The sequence below is a fragment of the Pinus tabuliformis genome, chromosome 3_2 (assembly GCF_031772625.1).
Source record: "Pinus tabuliformis cultivar Carrire ecotype Pingquan chromosome 3_2, CPIR1, whole genome shotgun sequence".
Lineage (NCBI taxonomy): Eukaryota > Viridiplantae > Streptophyta > Pinopsida > Pinales > Pinaceae > Pinus > Pinus tabuliformis.
In genome coordinates this window covers 790,344,873-790,367,070 of record NC_142302.1, presented here as the reverse complement: position 1 = coordinate 790,367,070, position 22,198 = coordinate 790,344,873, and the positions used below count along the sequence as shown (strand labels likewise).

Sequence of the window (22,198 nt, the reverse complement as noted above, 5' to 3'; positions counted from 1 at the left end):
GATGACCGTAAGTCCACATCTGGAAATTGTTTCTCTTTTGGTTCTGGTTTGATTACATGGAGCTCAAAAAAATAAAGCGTTGTTGCCCTCTCATCCACAGAAGCGGAGTATGTTGCAGTTACCTCAGCAGGTACACAAGCTCTTTGTCTTAGAAAATTTTTGGAAGAAATTGGAGAAAAACAAATTCAGCCGATTTATTGTGATGATGTAAGTGCCATCAAGTTAGCAAGGAATCCAGTTCATCACAGCAGGACAAAGCATTTTGACCTGAAATATCACTTCATTAGAGATTTGGTGCAGAAGAAGGATATTGAATTGAAGCATATAAATACTCAACATCAACTAGCAGATATCTTCACCAAAGCAGTTGCAAAAGATCGTTTTTTAGCACTACGAGATAAGATAGTAAATCCTTATTAATCATTAAGGGGGAGTGTTGGGAATAATGCTTCATTAGTTATGTAAATTTCTATTTAGAGTCTTGTGCAAAATTAAAGCAGCAAATTGTTAGCTGTAGTTATGCTGGAAATTAGCTGTAATGTCAGTAGATTTGTTTCAGAGTTGATTTTAGTAATAGTTTTACTATTTAATAATGTAGTTAATAGTTGAATTAATATATGAGATTTGCAACATTTTTTAGCTGACACAGTAACTATGTTTCTTTATTGTTTTATTTTTTTTTTATATGTATTTTTCTTCATAGTACTGTTGGCTTCTCAATTGGCTTGAAATAATTCATTTCATATTCTACATGTATTCAAGCTAGGTTACTGCCAGGTTTGTTCATAACAAATACATTGCATTTTTATGATAAAGCCATTTTTCTTTACATTGCATTTAGACTCAAGATCATTGCATTTTTAGATAAAGCCATGTTTCTTTATATTGCATTTAGGTTGAAGATCGTTTTCTTAATCCGCAGGTTGTTTCATATTACCTTGAAAATATTTATTGCAGTTTAGACTCACGATTTTTGGGATGATTTCAACTCATGCGATAGGTTTAAAGTTTTAAACACATTTAAAACACCTAATTTTGTTCAAGAAATATAATTAGTCTTTCTTTTCCAAATTGTATTGTACATTAGTTTTGATAACCTAATTCAGTAGATTTGAGTGAGAATATCACAAGCAACTTAAATATTTCACCTTATAGTTTATTAATAATTCTCAACATTATTAATCAATAAGGAATATCCAAGGATTCATGGGTTTAAGTGGGCATTGTTAAACTACTAGCTAGGTCCATCTTCTAGACTTCAGAAATTTCACCTTGTTATGGACGCCTATCTAAATATATAAGCAAGCTTTTAATAGATATTTACATATTTCAGATCTTCTCAATCAAATATTATGTTGTTTATATCAACTTTGTTTGTAACACCTGCTCTTATACCTTCCCAAGTCTTGAAAATAGATCTAATTAGTAATTTCTAAAAATCAATTAAAACTCTTGTATCTAGATTTTCTTTCATTAATCAACAATTCCAATAACTAAAACTTAAATATTATATTTCACAACATTTGGTTAATAAAAACAACTCATTATATTCATTAGATATCTTATATTGATTAAAAAAACTCATTAAAATATTTCTAATATTTACTATCAAATTTACAACATTACAGAATTAAATATTAGATTTCATGTTATAAATATAACATATTATGTAAAATTATGTTTTTTTCATACAACCCTAATGATTACTCTTATCACTTAGCAACGAACTCTCAGAAAAAAGTTTTATGTTTGTTGTTATTCAATTTTTTTTTGGAATAATTCATTTATGAATTTCCATTTCAAATATAACATATTATGTAAAATTATATTTTTTTAATAATTACTCTTATGAGTATGTAGATTCTAAGGATAAAAAATGTTGGGGAGAATTCGATGACGACAAGCTAGGGTTTGGTGACCCTAACGAACGCTGACAAAGCTTGAAGGCCCTACACAAATACGCATCTGAACAAGGATGATGCGAGTCCCAGGGGGGGGGGGGGGGGGGAGAGATCCCCTCCTACCATAGTGTATTTGCCGGCGAATCAAGCAGAAAAACATGCCACTAGTTCGATCCCCTTGAAGCCATCGACCCTAGCACCAGTCTCGTCCTTGGAGCCCAGTGGCAGGCACAAAGCCATGGGCAATGTTTGCAGAGAAGCCCCATTTTATAATCCCACTGAATAAACTGGAAAAATATTGTAGTTACATGAAGGACCATGCGATGATATGAAAATTCATTGGAGTATGGCCAACATAGAAGGATCTAATAAAATGGATACAACAGAAATGGTAGCCAAAAGGTCATATAGAACTCAAATTGGGAGCGAGAGGATTCTTTATGGTAATCTTCTCGAACTTGCAAGATAAGGAAAGGGTTTTTGAAAATGGCCCATATTTTTACCATAATGTAGGGCTCTTCATGCGATACTAGGAGGAATGTTGTAACCCAAACAAAGAGCAATTTCAGGCATCTCCTGTTTGGGTTCGCCTCTTCGGCCTTCCAGTGGATTTATGGGATCTGGAAATACTGCAAGGTATTAGCAACTCAATATGCAGATTTTTGGAAATAACAGAATCTACTCGCAGGGGAAGGTATACCTCCTATGCTTATATCTATGTCTATATGAATATCTCTGAGCCCATTCGTGAATCAGTGAAATTGGACTACCAAGAAGAGATTTAGTAACAAACCTTGGATTACGAGCACATTTCGTTTCGTTGTCATCGGTGTCATAAGTATGGCCACCTCTACAAAGCATGTCAATTGAACCAGTCTAGCGTGGCAGACCTAAAGGTCGAGCAGAAAAAGAACTCCGCACAAGAAACAAATGAGGGGTTCAAAGAGGTTATGCACAAAAGCAAGAACACGAAGACGTAGCATAACCTAGGATATCACAACCAAAGAATAGGGAAAGCAACAACAGATATGAGGTGCTGCAAGAGGAAGTGGAAACCTCAAAAGAGACTGAACTAACATAGAATCAAGATAGGGAGAGGGGAAGCAATCCAGCCAAATCTATGATCACCCCAAAGAGGAAAGCCCAAATAGAATTAAGAGAGAAATAAGAGTTGGAACCAATAGATCTTACTGCAATGGAAGTTGATGCCGCCAGGGAGGATTTGAGCACAGAGGAAGTGGTTCTGAAAAGACTCTTGAATGAATGGAGGCACCTAGATGAAAGATTCATCCCAGAGGACCAAAAGAAATTGTACAAAGAAATGTTCCAGCAATATATGGCTAACCAAGGGCAGAAATAGGGAGATATGGTGGAACAACTAGGCATGCAACAAGACAACTCACAAGAACAACATATCTGAAGCAAAGGGGGGAGTAAAAGGGTATTGACAAATTTGTAAGAGTCAATCAGGGAAAATTTTAAGAGGCTCCCTAAATCTATATGTATAATAAATGGGTGAATCTCCATGATACATAGGAAAAATGGAAGGCGGTTATATTATATATATATATATATATATATATATATATATATATATATATATATATATATATATATATATATATATATATATAGATAGATAGATAGATAGATAGATAGATAGATAGATAGATAGATAGATAGATAGATAGATATATATATATATATATATATATATATATATATATATATATATATATAGATATATTGGAAAATCTCTCACAGGATTATATTATCATGTAAAATCATGGTGAATCTCTCACTAGATTATATTATCTTGTAAAATCATGGCAAATCAATAGTACAAAATAGTGAATCACTAAGAAATCCAAGGGTTGTTGCAGTCGCTCTTTAAAAAATATCTACAATAAGCCTCTATAAAAGAAATAAGTCACAACCATATTCAAATCCTAACAATTTGGTGTGGATGAGAGTAAAAATTTTCTCAATTCGCCTAGATATCAGAAACATTGCAAATGAAAAACAAAATAATAATAATAATATAATATCCAAGTGGAAACCTCATTAATGCACTTGGGATAGACCTTTGGCTAAAAACCACCATGGAGGCAACCTTAAGTCTACAATAAAGGAATTCCTCATAAAATCCTTATTAGGATAAATGGGGTAAGGCACTAGTGAAAACTGAAACTAGCAAGAATAGCTTGACATGAAAAATGAAAAACAAAGGAAAAAAAGGAGGGAAAAAAACGTTTGGTTCATAAGTGTTTTCAAGCACACATGCACTAAATATGACTAGCAATAGGTTAATGAAGATCTCAAACTAGATTGAGAAACAAAGCATTCCAAGATACCTACACCAATAAAACAATTGGAAGGATTAATGTATCTATACAAAAATCATCAGAATAAATAAAAATTGTACATCCTGTTACAAGTTCTATTTGCAAGAATCATCAATCATCACCTTCATACTCCATATCATATCTTCCATCTCACACTTTCTCTATTAACTCCATTTCATCATCCTCTGTATTATTGATGCACCATACTAATTGTAGCAAGCACCATTTCCAAGTCCCATTAGCATTTTTCATATTCACCATATTTCTTGTAAAATGATAATCTGTTTCCATTACAAAACAAAGTGCTCTTACTATTGTCATGAAAAATCATACGGTGCAATTGTTGCCATTGTTGAAGGTTATGCATCACACAAATCATCATGGATGAAAACATTCTACAACTATATTCAACATACACAACCCCATGTGGTTTGCTAAGAACAACATTGATACCACCAACTCCTCCCAACACATCATTACCACTCATCTCCATGATTGGATATCAGATGAGAGTTCACAAACGCCTACATAAAAGGGATGGAATGAAGGGAAATAATGTACATCATCTCAAACAAAGGTATTCAAATATGGTTATGGAAACACATGACTGTAATTATGGCCCTATTCATGAACCTCACCCATGACTCAAGCATTACAAAATAATTTTATTTTCTTCTTTACATCAATTACATAAAATCATGATTACACATGTCATTATGAAGACCTAGTTACATATTTCAACAACATCCATATTGTCTATAGCATGTACCATGAATAACTAGAGCCATTTATAATTTCTTAGTTTTTATTAATGAAATTGTTATTCAAAGCATGACCCATTTAGCCATAAGTGGTTGTTTTTGGATAACATTATTACTTTTAATGTTTTTTTTAATCCCACTAGACCAACGATCTTCACATCTTTATTTCCTGTTACTTCCTTTAAATTTCAGCCCATCGTATAATCTGATCTTAATCATTATCACTACTTTCCATACAAGGTTGGGAGTGCCAACACTGTTGCACACTTTTAACAATTGCAATAATGGGAATCTACACTCGACATTCTGTGATACACTAACAATGATTGCCATAGTGTTTCTACATTAAAGATCCCATCTTTGAGTTCAGTTCCATCCTATTAACTAATCTACTAAATCATTATTATTATTTACCATGATGTTTCATGCAAACCAAACACTATTTTCTGCATCTAATATCATCCACAATGCCTCTGCAAACCTATTTTTGGTCTAAAGATGGTTGTCAGATCTAATGCCTCTGCAAACCTATTTTGGTCTAATACTTTTCATAGAGCCCTTAGCCTTAATGGCTATCTGCATCCCCTCGTGGATAAAATCTGCAACCTTAATAAAGCCATCCTCAAGAAGCCCACGACTGGTTAATGTAGGAGTCCCTATGCGAATACCACCATGAACCATAATACTTTTATCACCTGAAAATGTAAGGTCTGAAATGAAGCTATATCATCACATGGAGCAAGGAAAATTAATGAATCCCTTACATATAAATATAGAAAGAGAAAATTCATGTAACTTGGTAAAGAATACTTGTTGAGTGTGATATAAGCATCATCCAAAATGTTCTCTACTCTTGCACCATCAATTCCCTTTCCAAGACATTAATATATACCATGTTGCATTCAACCAGCTAAATCCAATAGAAATAAATATACAAGTAGGTTGTTTACTCCATCATATGAATATATGGTCCTTACCAAGGGCCTCAAACCAACTAGGGTGATTTTCACTACGACTAGACACCAAATTATAACAAAGCATTGTGCAAAGTCATAGATTCAAAATTCATGTTAATTATAAAGTTGTACGACATGGGCCCATATCTTTTCAACGATAAATATTTTCTTCATTACATGATCTATTAGAAGATTAGAAGTTACAGTGATGTGGGTAATATATTACATCATATGTCATTGTACATGGAGCAGTTAGAAATCAGTCTACTGCCATAGACTGAAATGGAGTACAACCCTATTACACAACCTATGGTACCAAGTGCAACATCTATTTTAATCCTAGTAATATTCATTGGCTTGTAGAAATCTTCTTCTAGAAAGAAACTAAAAGAGCTTTATTATGCTTTGAATTTCAAATGCTTGTTAAAGGATCAAGTGGTGGCTGCAATGAACAACTTAAATTGGGTGATCTCAGAACAAAATAATTTAGTATTTCCAAGGTAAAATAACATTACTAATGTATCTTTCAATTCCATGAAAACAGAACAATTTGATGTATAGAAATGATGTCTGACATTTGTAAACAAGTGAACATCTTACTAGCCCTGATGCAGGGCTTCAACAAGTGAATGGAGATCAAATGTGGACCCATGCAACAACATTCATAAAATTATCATAGAATAACATTTGAGGCTATCTACTAACAACAAAATTCTCTTTCCCCTTATCACAAATAACAATGTATGAAAGTTTTAGTTTGACGACTTCCTCTTCAATGGTTAACCTTTCTTCTTTGGTCAACCAAGAAGATAGATGCAAAGCTACAATCTCTTCCTTGTCACCTAGGGTGTTATTTCTTAGATGAATGTCACCTTTTAAATGTTTGTACTTGTCAAAGGAACCAAAGCCAATTCCCTTTCTCTCTTCTGCAAACATGAGTAAGATATTCCTAATAGATTCATGCCAAATAGGCTGAGCTATCTTGAGAAATTCATGCATTGTTGAAACTGGAATATTTACTTTTCCTAAATCAGTTCATCGGGGCCACCTCTTCCATGAAAATCAGAGCCTCCAAGCTTCAATAACTGGTAAGCATTAGCTAATTCATGAAATCCTATTTCATACAATATACCAGAGTAAGAAAATAGCCAAGACAAATGACTGAAAGGTAGAGACATAATACATTCAAACCAAATAGTAAAGTTGCTATGATGATGCAGTAATCATAGCTGTAACTACTATAGGAGAAGGGGTTGTAACTTTGATTAAATCAAATTTAAACTACAAAGACATAAGAAAATACAACAAACATTCTCAAAGCTCGCTCCCAAAAAAATAATCAGAATAGTCAAAACATCTACACATCAAAGACCTTACCAGCTACTTTTCCATCACTTCTATATACTTCAATTCCATGAAGGCCAGTTGCTTTAAGCTTTTTGACAACTACAATGGGGTTCTAATAAAGGGCACAATATATGAATGAAGACAACAAAATCAACATTACATTGATGTACCTGGACAAAAATGCTTAATGGTTCATATGGTGGGACTCTAAATGTTAGGAAGGATCAGTGAGAGATTGGGACACCTTCAAGAAAAAAATTCAAATGATTTTAGGATATAGAAGAAGACAAATTTCTCACCAAGCTTACTCGCTTGCAACAAACATGGATAGTGGATGAATTTTTTAATGAGCTCCATGTATTAGCCACCTACATCTATGACATATTTGATGAGTTCCTTCTACAAATTTCCATTACTAGGTTAAAAATGAGCATATAGAATAAATTTCAAGTACTAGATATCAAATATGTTGAATTAGTTTGTCAAAAACCAACCTCATTGAAGAAAAACAAATGTTTCTTAAACAAACTCCTTTATTTCCAACTGGAATAATCAAGTTTGAATAATATTCCTCCTCACCAAAGTATCTCACCATCAAATGAAAATAAGGATAAGTGTCAATGTTCTAGATGCAATGCTCCTAATTGGACTCTTGTACATAAGTATAAGAATAAAAAATTCTACCTAAAAAAAAAAAAATATGATAGCGATAGTGATGAAGAAGTTGGAGATGCATCTTCTAACGTAGAAACAAACTTCGATGAATTCGGCATCTAGAAATTTGACAATACTCCAACACTTTATGTGATCACAATGACATGTATTTCTCAACCCTAAACTCCTCAATTTTATAGCTACATCAAGAAAACTAAAATGGCAGTTCTTATAGATAGCAACAATTGACATTACTTTATACATACAAGGATATTGAAGTAATTAAACATATTTGTTTACCCTGCCTCTTAATTTTAAGTCTCAATTCTTAGGAATAAGACTACTTCATGTGGCAAAAACTTCCATAAGGTAGAATTATCTATTAATGGAAACAAATTAAAGTCTTCTATGTATGTTATGCCAATTGTAAGTGTAGACATTGTGTTAGGAACCCAAGAATTAGTCACACTTGGTATAGTTGGGTCAAATTTATAAGAAACATTTAGAAGACTTTTTATAAATGGAAGAAAGTACAAGTTTCAAGGAATCAACTATCCCCCTCCCCAATTAATGTCATCCAATGGAATGGAATATATGATTAAGAAAGGATCCCAAGGTTATTTTTTACACTAGTATTTAATGGAAAATGCTGCTAATGAAAATCAAAATCTCGACCCAAAGTAAATAGATATAATACTTTAATATGATTAAGAAGGGATCCCAAGCCTATTTATTACACTAGTATTCAATGGTTGATACTACTAATGAAAATCAAAATGGAAACCCAAAGAAATAAGATATAATCCTTGGAAAATATGATTAAGAAGGGAACCCAAGCCTATTTTTTACAGTAGTATTCAATGGATGATATTGCTAATGAAAATCAAAATGGAAACCCAAAGAAAATAGATATACCTTTTTTGAATAACCTCTTCATGGTATTCCTCCACCACATTTTAGATATTACATCATAGAACTAATATCTGGTTATGCCCCTAAAGAAAAAAATATTATACAAGAGTAAGAAAAAAATATTATACAAAAGTAAGAAAAAAATATTATACCAAAGTAAGAAAAGAACCAAGACAAATGACTGAAAGGTAGAGACATAATACATTCAAACCAAATAGTATAGTTTCTCTGATGATGCAGTAATCATAGTTGCAACTACTTATAGGAGAAGGGGTTTTAACTTTGATTAAATCAAATTTAAACTACAAAGACATAAGAAAATGCAGTGACCATTCTCAAAGCTCGATCCTAAATAAATAATCAGAACAGACAAAACATCTGCACATCAAAGACCTTACCAGCTTCTTTTCCATCACTTCTATATACTTCGATTCCATGAAGGCCAATTGCTTTAAGCTTTCTGACAACTGAAACGGGGTTCTGATAAAGGGAAAAATATATGAATGAAGCTATATCATCACTTGGAGCAAGGAAAATCAATGAATCCCTTACATCTAAATATAGAAAGAAAAAAATCATGTAACCTGATAAAGAATTCTTGTTGAGTATGATATAAGCAGCATCTAAAATGTTCTCTACTCTTGTAGTTGCACCATCAATTCCCTTTCCAAGACCATTAATATATACCATGTTGCATTCAACCAGCTAAATCCAATAGAAATAAATATACAAGTAGGTTGTTTACTCCATCATATGAACAGAGGATCCTTACCAAGGGCCTCAAACCAACTAGAACTAGGAGATTGTCACTATGACCAGACACCAAATTATAACAGAGCGTTGTGCAAAGTCATAGATTCAAAATTCATGTTAATTATCAAGTTGTACGATGTGGGCCCATAGCTTTTCAAAGATAAATGTTTTCTTCCTTACATGATCTATTAGAAGATTAGAAGTTACAGTTATGTGGGTAATATATTATATCATATGTCATTGTACATGGGGCAATTAGAAATTAGTCTACTACCATAGATTGAAATGGAGTACAGCCCTATTACACGACCTATGGTACCAAGTGAAACATCTAGTTTAATCCTAGTAATATTCATTGCCTTGTAGCAATATTCTTCTGGAAAGCAACTAAAAGAGCTTTATTACGCTTTGAATTTCAAATGCTTGTTAAAGGATCAAGTGGTGGCTGCAATGAACAACTCAAACTAGGTGATCTCAAAACAAAATAATTTAGTATTTCCATGAAAAAATAACATTACAAATTTATTTTTGAATTCCATGAAAATAGAATAATTTGATGTATTGAAATCATGTCTGACATTTGTAAAATAGTGAACATCTTAATAGCCCTGATGCAGGGCTTCAACAAGTGAATGGAGATCAAATGTGGACCCTTGTAGCAGTTCACAAAATTATCATAGAATAGCATTGGAGGCTATCTACTAACAACAAAAGTCTCTTTCCCCTTATTGGAAATAACAGTGTATGAAAGTTTTAGTTTGACGACTTCCTCTTCAATGGTTAACCTTTCTTCTTTGGTCAACCAAGAAGATAGATGAAAAGCTACAATCTCTTCCTTGTCACCCAGGAAATTACTTCTGAGATGCATGTCACCTTTTAAACATTTGTATTTGTGAGAGGAATCAAATCCAATTCCCTTGCTCTATTCTACAAAGTTGAGTAAGATATTCCTAATAGCTTCATGCTAAATAGGCTGAGCTACCTTGAGAAATTCATGCATTGCTGAATCTAGAATATTTACTCTTCCTAAATCAGTTTCAGGAGGGCCACCTCTTCCATGAAAATCAGAGCCTCCAAGCTTCAATAACTAGTAAACATTAGCTAGTTCATGAAATCCTATTTCATACGATATCCCAGGGTAAGAAAATAACCAAGAAAAATGACTAAAAGGTAGAGACATAATACATTCAAACCAAACGGTTAATTTGCTATGATGATCCAGTAATTACAGATGCAACTAATTATAGGAGAAGGGGTTTAAAATTTGATTAAATCGAATTCTAATGTTCATCCTTGGCCCATTTATTATCCATAAGGCATTCCTTAAGCTAAAGGTGTTTGGCCACATTACATTTTTCTGTGGAAATATTCTTAACATTGACACGAATATAGTTCAAAATTTCTGGCTTTATATGGAAAAAACCAATGAACGGTGGGACAGTGATAGCTTACTACAAGATATGCCCAGACACCCATTGTTGAATCTTCTTCCATCCATCCTAAGCTTCTATTACCGCTACAAGATTTTTAAGTAACTATTATGGGTGCAGAATCCTTTTGCCTTCGACTATAGTCCTGGTAAAGATTTTTGTTGAGAAGAAAATAGTTTTTCTTTACTATTTTGGATAGAGAACCTATTACACTCTTAGACCATTGCATAGAAGAGGCCATTCTTCATGCAATTTCTTGATGTGTACTTGTAATAATGAAATTTCCATGATTTATTGCAATAATGTTTGTTGTGAACACATAATAGAAATGGTACTTCTCATCAAACTTTTTCAGTTGATATTTGAATCTACATATTTGGTCTTTCTAGAGCATGTGCTATATTACACTGAGTAACCTCTAATTTCTTTGCAACCAAGGATGCTACTAGAATCCCATCACTATAATTTCTAATAATTAGGTCTGGCTTATTTTACATTTTTACAGTTATATCCTTCGATGAATCTTCTGCAGTTATAGGAAACCAATACATATTCTGTATGGAAAATCCTCATTCTTGAGAAGTCGATATTTTATTTCATTGTCATATATTTTTGCATCTAAAAGCCATATTAGAGCTAGATTATTACAAACTTTGATATATTGCATAAATGGGTGATATGAATCAGCACAAGTAATGATGAGTAGTGATATGGTCACATGCTTGAGTAATAAAGAATGGATATCAGCATGAAGAAGTATATATTTCAAGGGACAAGGAGGATGAATATAGATCACTTTCAATTTACTTAGGCAAGACATCAATTTATAAAGATTAATGGATCATAGCTCTTGCTTGAGACACTTTTACTATTCAACAACTTGAGAAAGCGTTTGGGGCAATCAAGGCAAGTTCAATTTTAGGTTCAATTTGTTTTCTTGTCTGAATCTTTTTAGGTTTCCTAGGTAAATTGTGTGTTTTGATTTTTTAGGAACTGGTTTCATGCCACTTCTATAGTATCTTGCTATAGGATGAAAGTTGTGACATTGATAATATTCTACATTGAACCTGAATGGTGGAGCAACTAAATTATAATAGCCATTGAGGATTATGTTTTTTCTACTAGCAATCTTACATCTAGGGTTTTGATGATAACCATTCCAATCATCCTTGCAGTATGATTTACAATTTTTAGCTTTATGACCAAAACTAGTGCAAGAATAACAATAACCAAAGAAAATTCTTATGCACCTGGATGAGGAGCATTCTCTTACCAATTTTTTGAATTTTCTATTCCTTCGAGGAGCCTCAGACCTTTGTTGATCTTTGTTTCTTCTTTCATTCGATATGAATCTCTTGAAATTATCTGTAAAGCTTCTTGGTGAAGTGCTTCTTCCAAACTCACCTATCTTGCTTTCACTAGGACTAGATCTTAGAAGGATATGGCTCTCAAATTTTACCTTCACTTTACTTTTAGGTGATTTTAGGTTTTCATAATTTTTTCATGAAGTCGCATCTATATAGCCATGACCAATTTTTTCAAATGTTGACCTTTGGTAATTGAGAATGTTATCTAATACTCGGGAACTTTTCAATTTCTTATTGAGCTTTTCAACTTCATTCCTCAAGGAGGAAATATCTTCTTTAAACCTCTCACAATATTCTCCCTTTTTATCAGTTGGATTTTCATTACTTATTCTCCTCTCTTTTCTTTTTTAGGGAGTTGACTTCTTCTTCATGTATCCTTTCATGTTGATGAAATTTTGCTTATATGTTGTAAAATCCTTTGATATATATTCTACTAAGAGCCTTAAGAGAATGCTTTCTTCCTTGTATGGCCAATAAAACTAGATACCTTCCAAAAGAGGTGTGAACATATGCTCTTAATATAAGCTAAAACTGCTCCAAGGTAATACCAAAAGTCATTTGTAAAAATAGCCCAAAGGTTGTTCAAGAAGGGTACTAATTTCAACTCCAATAAGTCCAAATATCATAGGGTGAGGTCTGTTGCTATAGGGACAAGAATTTGTTGTTACAGGACAAAGACCTACAACTCCATAGGTCTTATATTAACTCCCACAGGGCTAAGGCTTGTAGCTCCCTAAAATCTAAGACTACTTTTGTGTAAGCCCAAGGTTAGCACACCGAACTAGGGTTGTATTGTGCTCCAAGGGGACAAAGTTTTTCTCTTAGTTGTTGGGAAAAATATGCTCCGGAAGACTAAGTTTGATCAATATAACACCAATAAAAGCATAGAAAATAACTAAAAAATTCCACTAAAGAAACCCACCTTATTCTCCTTGATCTGTTCTAGATATTCTTAATACTCTACACAGATCTGAAAATTCTCACTTGGATCACTGAGTTCTTGAATTGATCTCTTGAAATGGAAGAGGTATGCTTCTTATATATATGTGATCAGCTGAACAAAGGTTTATTTAGAGGGGAGCCAACTTGTGGCTTTTCATGCAAAAAATTAAGCATGACTTAGAGAAATAAATGTAAATGGCAGGATTTTTGTAGATTGTGAATGACAATATTATGAAAAGGATATTTTAGATGGTTATGAACCATTGTTAATTATAGAATAAATGAGAATATAAGAAACCTCCAAATATGTGTATATTTTTGTGATATCAATCTCTTCCCTCTAAACACAGAAATGTAAGTCATAGAAAGCAATCTTTGAAGATAATTAAAATATCAAGACATATTTTATTGCTTGAAATTCTTCCCATCTTGTGACATTGCTTGCAAGCATTTATGCCATCCTAAACAAGAAATAGGTTTCCTTGTAACCATAGTGATATCATATTTATCATAGTATACAATATTCATAATTCATACACTGGATACTTTGACAACAATGACAAACATTGTCCAAGACATGACTGAGATAATGATTATGTTGGTAAAGTATATTGCGGAGTTGTTTCATTGTTGGGGGAAGCATATTGTTGTCTTCATAGAATTTTCTTTTCTGTGAATATGCCATGGTATATAACATGAGGCCTTGGGAAAGGAAAACCTTGCTAGCATTACTTACTGATATAGGGAATTTAATGAGGTAGTTCGACCATGCAATAGAAAGTTGCTACAAAAATGGTAGTTTTTCTATTTAATACTAATGAAGAAATGGATGATTGACATGTCTTAGTTTCTCATAGGAACCAATTTTTCTCCTAATAATTACAACCAACTACAACATGGAATTTACAAATAAAGACCTCTGGTTGTTAAGTTGATAAGCCTATGGTTTCAAGTTGTTTGTTACCAATAAGAGGAGGGCCTCTCTCAGCATTATTTTCAGGATCTACTTGATCACCTTTCTTTGAGTTGATCATAATGGTACATGCTTAGCTAATCACTTCTCTCCTTCAAGTTGTAAATGGATTAGTAAAGAGGATAAAATTAAGTGATATTATGGCCATACCATTGTATCCGTTGACATTTCGAGCAAAGAGACTCGACAACACCAAGAACATCGAGTGCCCTCCAAGCATTGGTCAGCCGAGACAATGTAGTCCTTGTGGTTTTTAGAGATTCTTCTCACTCTAACATCAAGCTCTTCAAACCAACTCTACACAAGGTCATTACAAATGTAAAAAATAAGCAAGACACAAATTTGGTAGTGTTGACCACTACGTGTCAACGACCCATAGCAGTACACCCCCTTTTTTCACAAAAGGGATAGTGCCTGATCGACATGTTTGTGTCGTTCAGCTATCATCACTAGCATGATTATCATGTTATAATGTAAACCCATTCTACATGTGTATAATGTAAATAGTCTCAGCAAATCTGTGTCATGTATGTAATTAAACCTACTTTTCTAATGATGATCCAAATTCCGGAAGGTTTTTTGTCTCACCGATCCATTCTCAAATGGTCGGCAGAGTTTTCCTTCAGCTTTACCCCAAATCCAAAATGAATTTTGTCATTGGGATCTTAGGTGAGTCCTAATGTTCTAGATTGATTCTATGTAAAAGTGATTTGGGAATAATCCTGACTATTTGGTTTGGCTGTTTTATTACAAATTCTTTGGTCTGCTGGATAATATTTGTGTCGCAGAAATGGTTAGTCTATGAGGGTCTTTTACAAATGGCTTTTCCCCCTTGAGATGTTAAAAATATGAAAATCATGATGTAAAGTGTCTTGAGGGTTGGAAAAATATTTTATCCCCTCATAGGTTAATTAATTAAATTTTCTGGCCAAAAATTAATTAAAATCCTAAACCATAAATTTAATTAATTCTAGGTCCTAGATAAATTTAAATTCTCCGAAGAAAAAATTCATTGGTCCTTAAAAATCAAGATTTGAAAGGTCCCGGAACTAAGGTAAATTGATTATTTTTTTAAATTTTAAGCCTTTGGTCCCTTGGGTCAAGTAAAAGTCAAAATTTTGAGGAAATTAATTGAAAAAATTAATTTCTGAATTAATTAAAATGCATTTAATTGAAAAATTTGAATTTCCTCAAGAATTTAAAATTTCGACGAATGAGATCATAAGAAATTTTGATCCTCATCAACAGTTGAGATTGCTTTGATGAGGATCACTCGAACTAGCCACTGGAAGATTTATCTTTAAATAGGAGGTCATTTGTCAATCAATTCATCCGACCTCTTATTCATGTACTAAGCTCTCAAGCTCTCTTGTATACTTTTTTCAATTAATGCAAGTCTTTGGGGTTTCAACGTGCTATAGTGTTCCTCTTCATGAATTTATGGTAACATTGTTTTAATTTCTACTTAATATTATGTTCAAACTGTCAATCAATAGCTCTCTTAAAATAATCTGAATACAGGTATCTTATTCAGTTTGTCGGATCTAGGGTACCATTTTTAATTTTAATTGAAGTAGCCGGTATCTCTATTTCTTCATAATTTTATTGTTGTTCTATTTCTCTAGTTGATTTGATGGTTGATCTAGTGCTTTCAAAATATCTCTCAGGTTCTCATTGAGCATTTGGGGATAGTCTTCTGTTGTACCATCCAACTCTCAACACATTTTTTCTAAAGAGCCTACTACATATAAGCCTCAGGATTTATCTAATGATAATCTTTTTTCTGCAGTGTGTTTTTGGGATAGTACCTATCTAAAATTTCAAAATATTTTAAATATTTTGTCAAAATTTTGATAGATCTGGCTATTAAGAGCTTTATATTATCACATCTAGGAGGGGAGTTGGACTCATACTCCTCATATCTGATAGATCTTTAAATTATTTTTATAGATCTGTAAATTATTTGTGTAAATTTGAAACTTTGTAACATAATTTTGAATTTTAACACTTGGTTTTTTGGGATTTTGTCTATTTTTGTACATATTCGGTATCGGGTTTTTCTCTTTTCACTTGTGCAGGAATAGATCTGAGAAACCAACCAAGAAAATCTTTAGATCTGAGCTAGATATAGACCCTAAAGGGCAAGATACGAGCTCAAAGCGTGTGTGCAGGAATTGATATGAGAAATTAGCCAAGAAAATCTTCAGATCTAAGCTAAATCTAGACCCTGGAGAGCAATATCTGGACCCAAAGATTGTTTGCAGGAATAGATCTGGGAAATCGGCCAAGTAAATCTTCAGATCTAAGATTTTTTCAAGCAAATCCAGGGGTTTTGAGACAGATCTAGGCCCTGCAGTGCAATATATTGTCCCAAATTTGTTTGCACCGTCAACCATTAAAGATTTTGTAATAAATCTAAAGATCTAAAGCAAAATAATCTTTTAAGAACAAGGGTCTCAAGTTTTGGGGCTCCTAAGCCCATATCTGGCTTCTCCTAGCCCAACGTTAGTTCTATTGGCCCTATGCTAGCTCTCATTTTCCCTAGATTCGTCTTGCTCCATTTCTGATTTGAATAATTATTTTTTTGAAGCTAATCATTGGTGGCTTTTTGCAGAAAATTTGGAAAAAAATTGTGTTTTAGGTATTGAATTTTTTTTTGGCAACTTGGGCAAGTGATCTCCAAGGCCTAGGGCCTAAGGGTTTGATATCTGAAGCAGGAACAAGGTGATATCTAAAGCAGCAAGAAGTTATCAAATCAATGTCGACAATGAAAGGGAGAATGATAAGCATCTTATAGAAGAACTAAAGCAGTTGGTTAAAGACATGAAGTTCAGTGAAACATAGTTGGTAAAAAATATGGAGCTTAATCAAGAAAAATTTATAACTGATTACGTCAAGGATATGAGAAGTTTGTACACTCAACAGGAAAAATGTGATGAGGAGATGGAAATCATGAAGATTAAACACTCTGATCATGTAGCCACTGTAGTAGAAATGTGTGCTCAGAATATGGAGGATATGAGGATCGACATGCAGAGTCAGCATGGTGAGGAAATGGAAACCATGAAAGCTAATCATGACAAGGAAATCATTTCTATGCAAAGCAAGTTATTAGCCCTAGAGGAAAATATGACGATCATGGAATTTAATCATTCGAATCACGTGACTACCATGGAAACAAGTTATCAAGAAGAAATAAGTTTGATTCAGAACAGATTGTCAACTATGGATGAAGAAGTGATCATCATCAGATTCGATTATAATAATCAGTTAGCTATCATATAAGTGAATCATGAGAAAGAGATAAAATCTATGCAACATTGCTTGATGACCATAAAAGAAGATAATGAAAAAGTAATAAAAAATATGGAAGCTGGTCAGATATGTGTTTAGAATAATTTATTGACCATGTAGGAAAACTATGTGAAGGAAGTTAGTGCTATGAAGGATGAACACTCTACCCAGATGGATGTGATAGCCATACAGGTACAGAAACTTCAGCATCAGTGAGAAGATGAAAGAAACAAGGAAACATCAAAAGATCATAAGCCTCCCTATCTACTGCAGCAAGCACCATCTTATTATGAGGTCATTTATTCCATTGAAAACTGGTTAATTGAAGGCGACTCAGAAAAAATGGAAATTAATGAGAATCAGGTTGATTCTCACATGGTTAATCCACCATTCATAAGAGATCAAGTTATAACTCATGACATGTGTGAGACTGATCCATCATTCTTGACAGAGCAGATGCAGAATGACTAAAGACATGTCATGCATATCTTACATACTTCATCTGAGAGTTTTGAAGCAGAATGTTCCACATCATCAGTGATACAACCTGCCACAAAGAAAAGACGCAAGAGAAAGAGAATGAGAAAGCAATTTGATGCATGAGATGGTCATGAGTAGCCTGATTTTTGGATAGGAAGAAGTCCTACCGTGTGCAGGATTGGACATGGAACATCTCAGAAACAGCCGACAGATTTTCCTGAAAGCAGGAAAATTCTCAGTATACACTATATTGAACGCACCTCATGCCATGGGGCATCTTTGTATTGACCTTCTACCCTGTTATTTTGGTATTTCATTTTTTAGTTAAATTTGTGTTTTTCATGTTACTAGGATAGTTAATAAATAAAGAGCTTATATCTTTTATGTGCTTAACGTTATACAATGGCTTTTGGATTGACACTACTTATGTTATGTTGTGTGTTGCATGGATGCAGATTTTGGATTCTCACATTCCTCCAGTGTAGCAACATGTCCCCAAGTAGCGCCAGATGTTGACCATTACGTGTCAACCACCCATAGTAGTACACCCCCTTTTTTCGCAAAAGGGGTAGTGCTTGATCAATGTGTGCATGCCATTCAGCTATCATCACCAGCGTAATTATCATGTTATAATGTAAACCCATTCTGCATGTGTATAATGTAAATAATCTCAACAGATCTGTGTCATGTATGTAATTTCCTAGGTAAACCTACTCTTCTGGTGATGATCTACATTCCGAGAGGTTTTTTCTCTCATCAATCCATTCTCGAATGGTCGCTAGAGTTTTCCTTCAGCCTTACCCCAAAGTCGAAATGGATTTTGTCACTGGTATCTTAGGCGAGTCCTATTGTTCTAGTTCAAGTCTATATAAAAGTGATTTGGGAATAATCCTGACTATTTGGTTAGGTTATTTTACTACAAATTGCTTGGTTTGTTGGATTATATTTTTGTCGCAAAAATGGGTAGTCTGTGAGGGTCTTTTACAAATGGGTTTTCCCCTTTGAGATGTAAAAAATATGAAAATCATGATGTAAAGTGTCTTGAGGGTTGGAAAAATATTTTATCCCCTCATAGGTTAATTAATTAAATTTTCTGGCAAAAAATTAATTAAAATCCTAAGCCAAAAATTTAATTAATTCTAGGTCCTAGGTAAATTTAAATTCTTCAAAGGCAAAATTCGTTGGTTCTTAACAATCACAATTTGAAAGGTCCCGGAACTAAGGTAAATTGATTATTTTTCTAAATTTTAAGCCTTTGGTCCCTCGGGTTAAGTCAAAGTTAAAATTTTGAGGAAATTAATTCAAAAATTTAAATTTTGAATTAATTAAAATGCATTTAATTAAAAAATTCAAATTTCTTCAAGAATTTAAATTTCGACGGATGAGATTAAAAGAAATTTTTATCCTCATCAACGGTCAAGATTGATTTGACAAGGATCACTCGAACTAGCAGTTGGAAGATTTATCTTTAAATAGGAGGTTATTTGTTAGTCAATTCATTCGACCTCTGAGTCGTGTACTAAGCTCTCAAACTCTCTTGTATACTTTTTTCAATTAATGCAAAAGTCTTTGGGGTTTCAACGTGCTGTAGTGTTCCTCTTCATGAACTTATGGTAACATTTCTTTAATTTTTGCTTAATATTATGTGAAAACTGTCAATCAATAGCTCTCTTAGAATAATCTGAATACAGGTATCTTATTAAGTTTGTTGGATCTAAGGTAGCATTTTTAATTTTGATTGAAGTAGTAGGTATCTCTATTTCTTTAGAATTTTATTGGTGTTCTATTTCTCTACTTGATTTGATGGTTGATCTAGTGTTTGCAGAAGATCTCTCAAGTTCTCATTGAGCGTTTGAGGATAGTCTTCGATTGGACCAACCAAATCTCAACACATATTTTCTGAAGAGCCTACTTCATATAAGCCTCAAGATTTATCTAACGATAATATTTTTTCTACAGAATGTTTTTTGGGCTAGTACCTCTCTAAAATTTCAAAATCTTTTAAATATTTTGTGGAAATTTTGATAGATATGGCTATTAAGAGCCTTATATTATCACATCTGGGAGCAGAGTTGGACTCATACTCCTCAAATCTGATAGATCTGTAAATTATTTGTATAGATCTGTAAATTATTTATGTAGATCTGAAATTTTGTAACATAATTTTGAATTTTAACACTTGGGTTTTTGGGATTTTCTCTATTTTTTTACATATTGGGTATTGGGTTTTTCTCTTTTCACTTGTGTAGGAATATATCTAAGAAATCAGCAAAGAAAATCTTCAAATCTCATCTAGATCTAGACCCTAGAGGGCAGGATCCAGGCTCAAATATTGTGTGCAGGAATAGATCTGAGAAATTAACCAAGAAAATCTTTAGATCTGAGCTAAATCTAGACCGTGGAGGGAAAGATCTGGGCTCAAAGTTTGTTTATGGGAATAGATCTTGGAAATCATCCAAGTAAATCTTCATATCTGAGATATTTTCAAGCATATTGGGGGTTTTGAGACAGATCTAGGCCCTGGAGGGAAATATCTTGTCCCAAATTTTGTTTGCAGGGTGAACCATTAAAGCTTTTGCAATAAATATGAAGATCTGAAGCTTTTAGAACAAGGGTTTCAAGTTTTTGGGCTCCTAAGCCCAGATCTTCCTTCTCCTAGCCCAATGCTAGTTCTACTGGCCCTGTGCTAGCTCTCATTTTCCCTAGATTCCCCTTGCTCCATTTCTGATTTGAATATTTAATTTTCTAAAGCTAATCATTGGTGGATTTTTGCATAAAATTTGGTAAAAATTTGTGTTTCAGGTATTGAATTTTTTTTTGACAACTTGGGCAAGTGATCTTCAAGGCCTAGCGCCTAAGGGTTTGATCTCTAAACCATCTTTTTCCTCACTGTTTCCTACAACAGTCATATACCTTTCTAATAGTGGTGAAAAACACATCTAAGTGGTTTGAAATTAACTAAAAAAATTGGTAAATACATTAATAAGTCATTTATGTTTGATGTGTATCAGGGATTTGGTCTAGATCTACATTTTGGGTTATTGTTATCTCTGAATAATTCTGTTTCTGAAGTCTGAAATAATAGTGGCAAAATTTCATGTGGGTTAGCCTAAAATCAGTTCCTAAGTTTTCGAATACATTAAGGAATTAATTTCTTGAGTTGGTCATTCATCATTGGGCTTATTTCATGTTTTAATTGTTGGCTATAATAAGTATATCAGATCTTATATAATTCTGGAAATCACATCATAACAGGCTGAAAAATTTTGATAATTCATGTGGGAAAGTTTGGAAACTTTTCGGTAAATTTTTGGCATAAAGATATCATTGATAGTTTATTGTTTTAATTGTCATATTGTTGATGTCATAAAGTTTTTCTTACTGTTGTACTAAAAACTAATTTCTGAAAATTAAGTACTTTGTCCTGGAATTGTGATAAAATACATATCTTTTGTTTCATAAACTGAGTATTTTTCAAGCATCTGATGTTAATTTATGAAGACACTTTTGTTCTCTTTGAGCTATAATTTCATTTGAAAGAATCTAGAAGATTTGAAGTAAGCTTGTGGTCTAATTATGATATTGCTAAGAAATTTATCTTTCAATATGTTTCTAATGAAGTGAACATTCATTTTGATAATTAAGGGCTTTGATATATAACTCTGAATCAGATTGTAGCATAAGCACTTTTCATCCTTGAATCTAACTTCATCTCATCTTCTAATCATCTTGTGCATTTGCATATTAAGTTAGTTCTGCATGACTAAAATTTACTTCTAGGCATAAGCTTGGTTAATAGAGAGATAGGTATCCATCCATCTTTGCTTGAGAACCCTGATTTTAATAGTACTTAAAATGGTGACCTTGCAGTCGTCAGAGACACAACTCTATGCAGTGCTAGAAGCATTGGGTATGTTAGATTTTCAGGAGAGGTATTGTTAATCACACCTTAGTGTGCTTCGCCTTATCTTCTTTCTGCCAATTACTACAAAATCAAGCTCAATATAGAAAGGATCAAAGGGTTAAAACTTAGATAGGCATTTAACTAAAATTCTTGTAGCTCATGCTTTAGGATCTCCACTT

The 22,198-nt window shown here is 33.2% G+C and overlaps 2 pseudogenes; one reads left to right on the top strand and one right to left on the bottom strand.

Annotated features, from left to right (window-relative positions):
- LOC149182972 (uncharacterized) overlaps window positions 1–22,198 on the top strand; it is a 61,843-nt pseudogene that overhangs the window by 4,929 nt on the left and 34,716 nt on the right.
- On the bottom strand, window positions 6,657–9,566 carry LOC149182973 (uncharacterized; annotated as a pseudogene).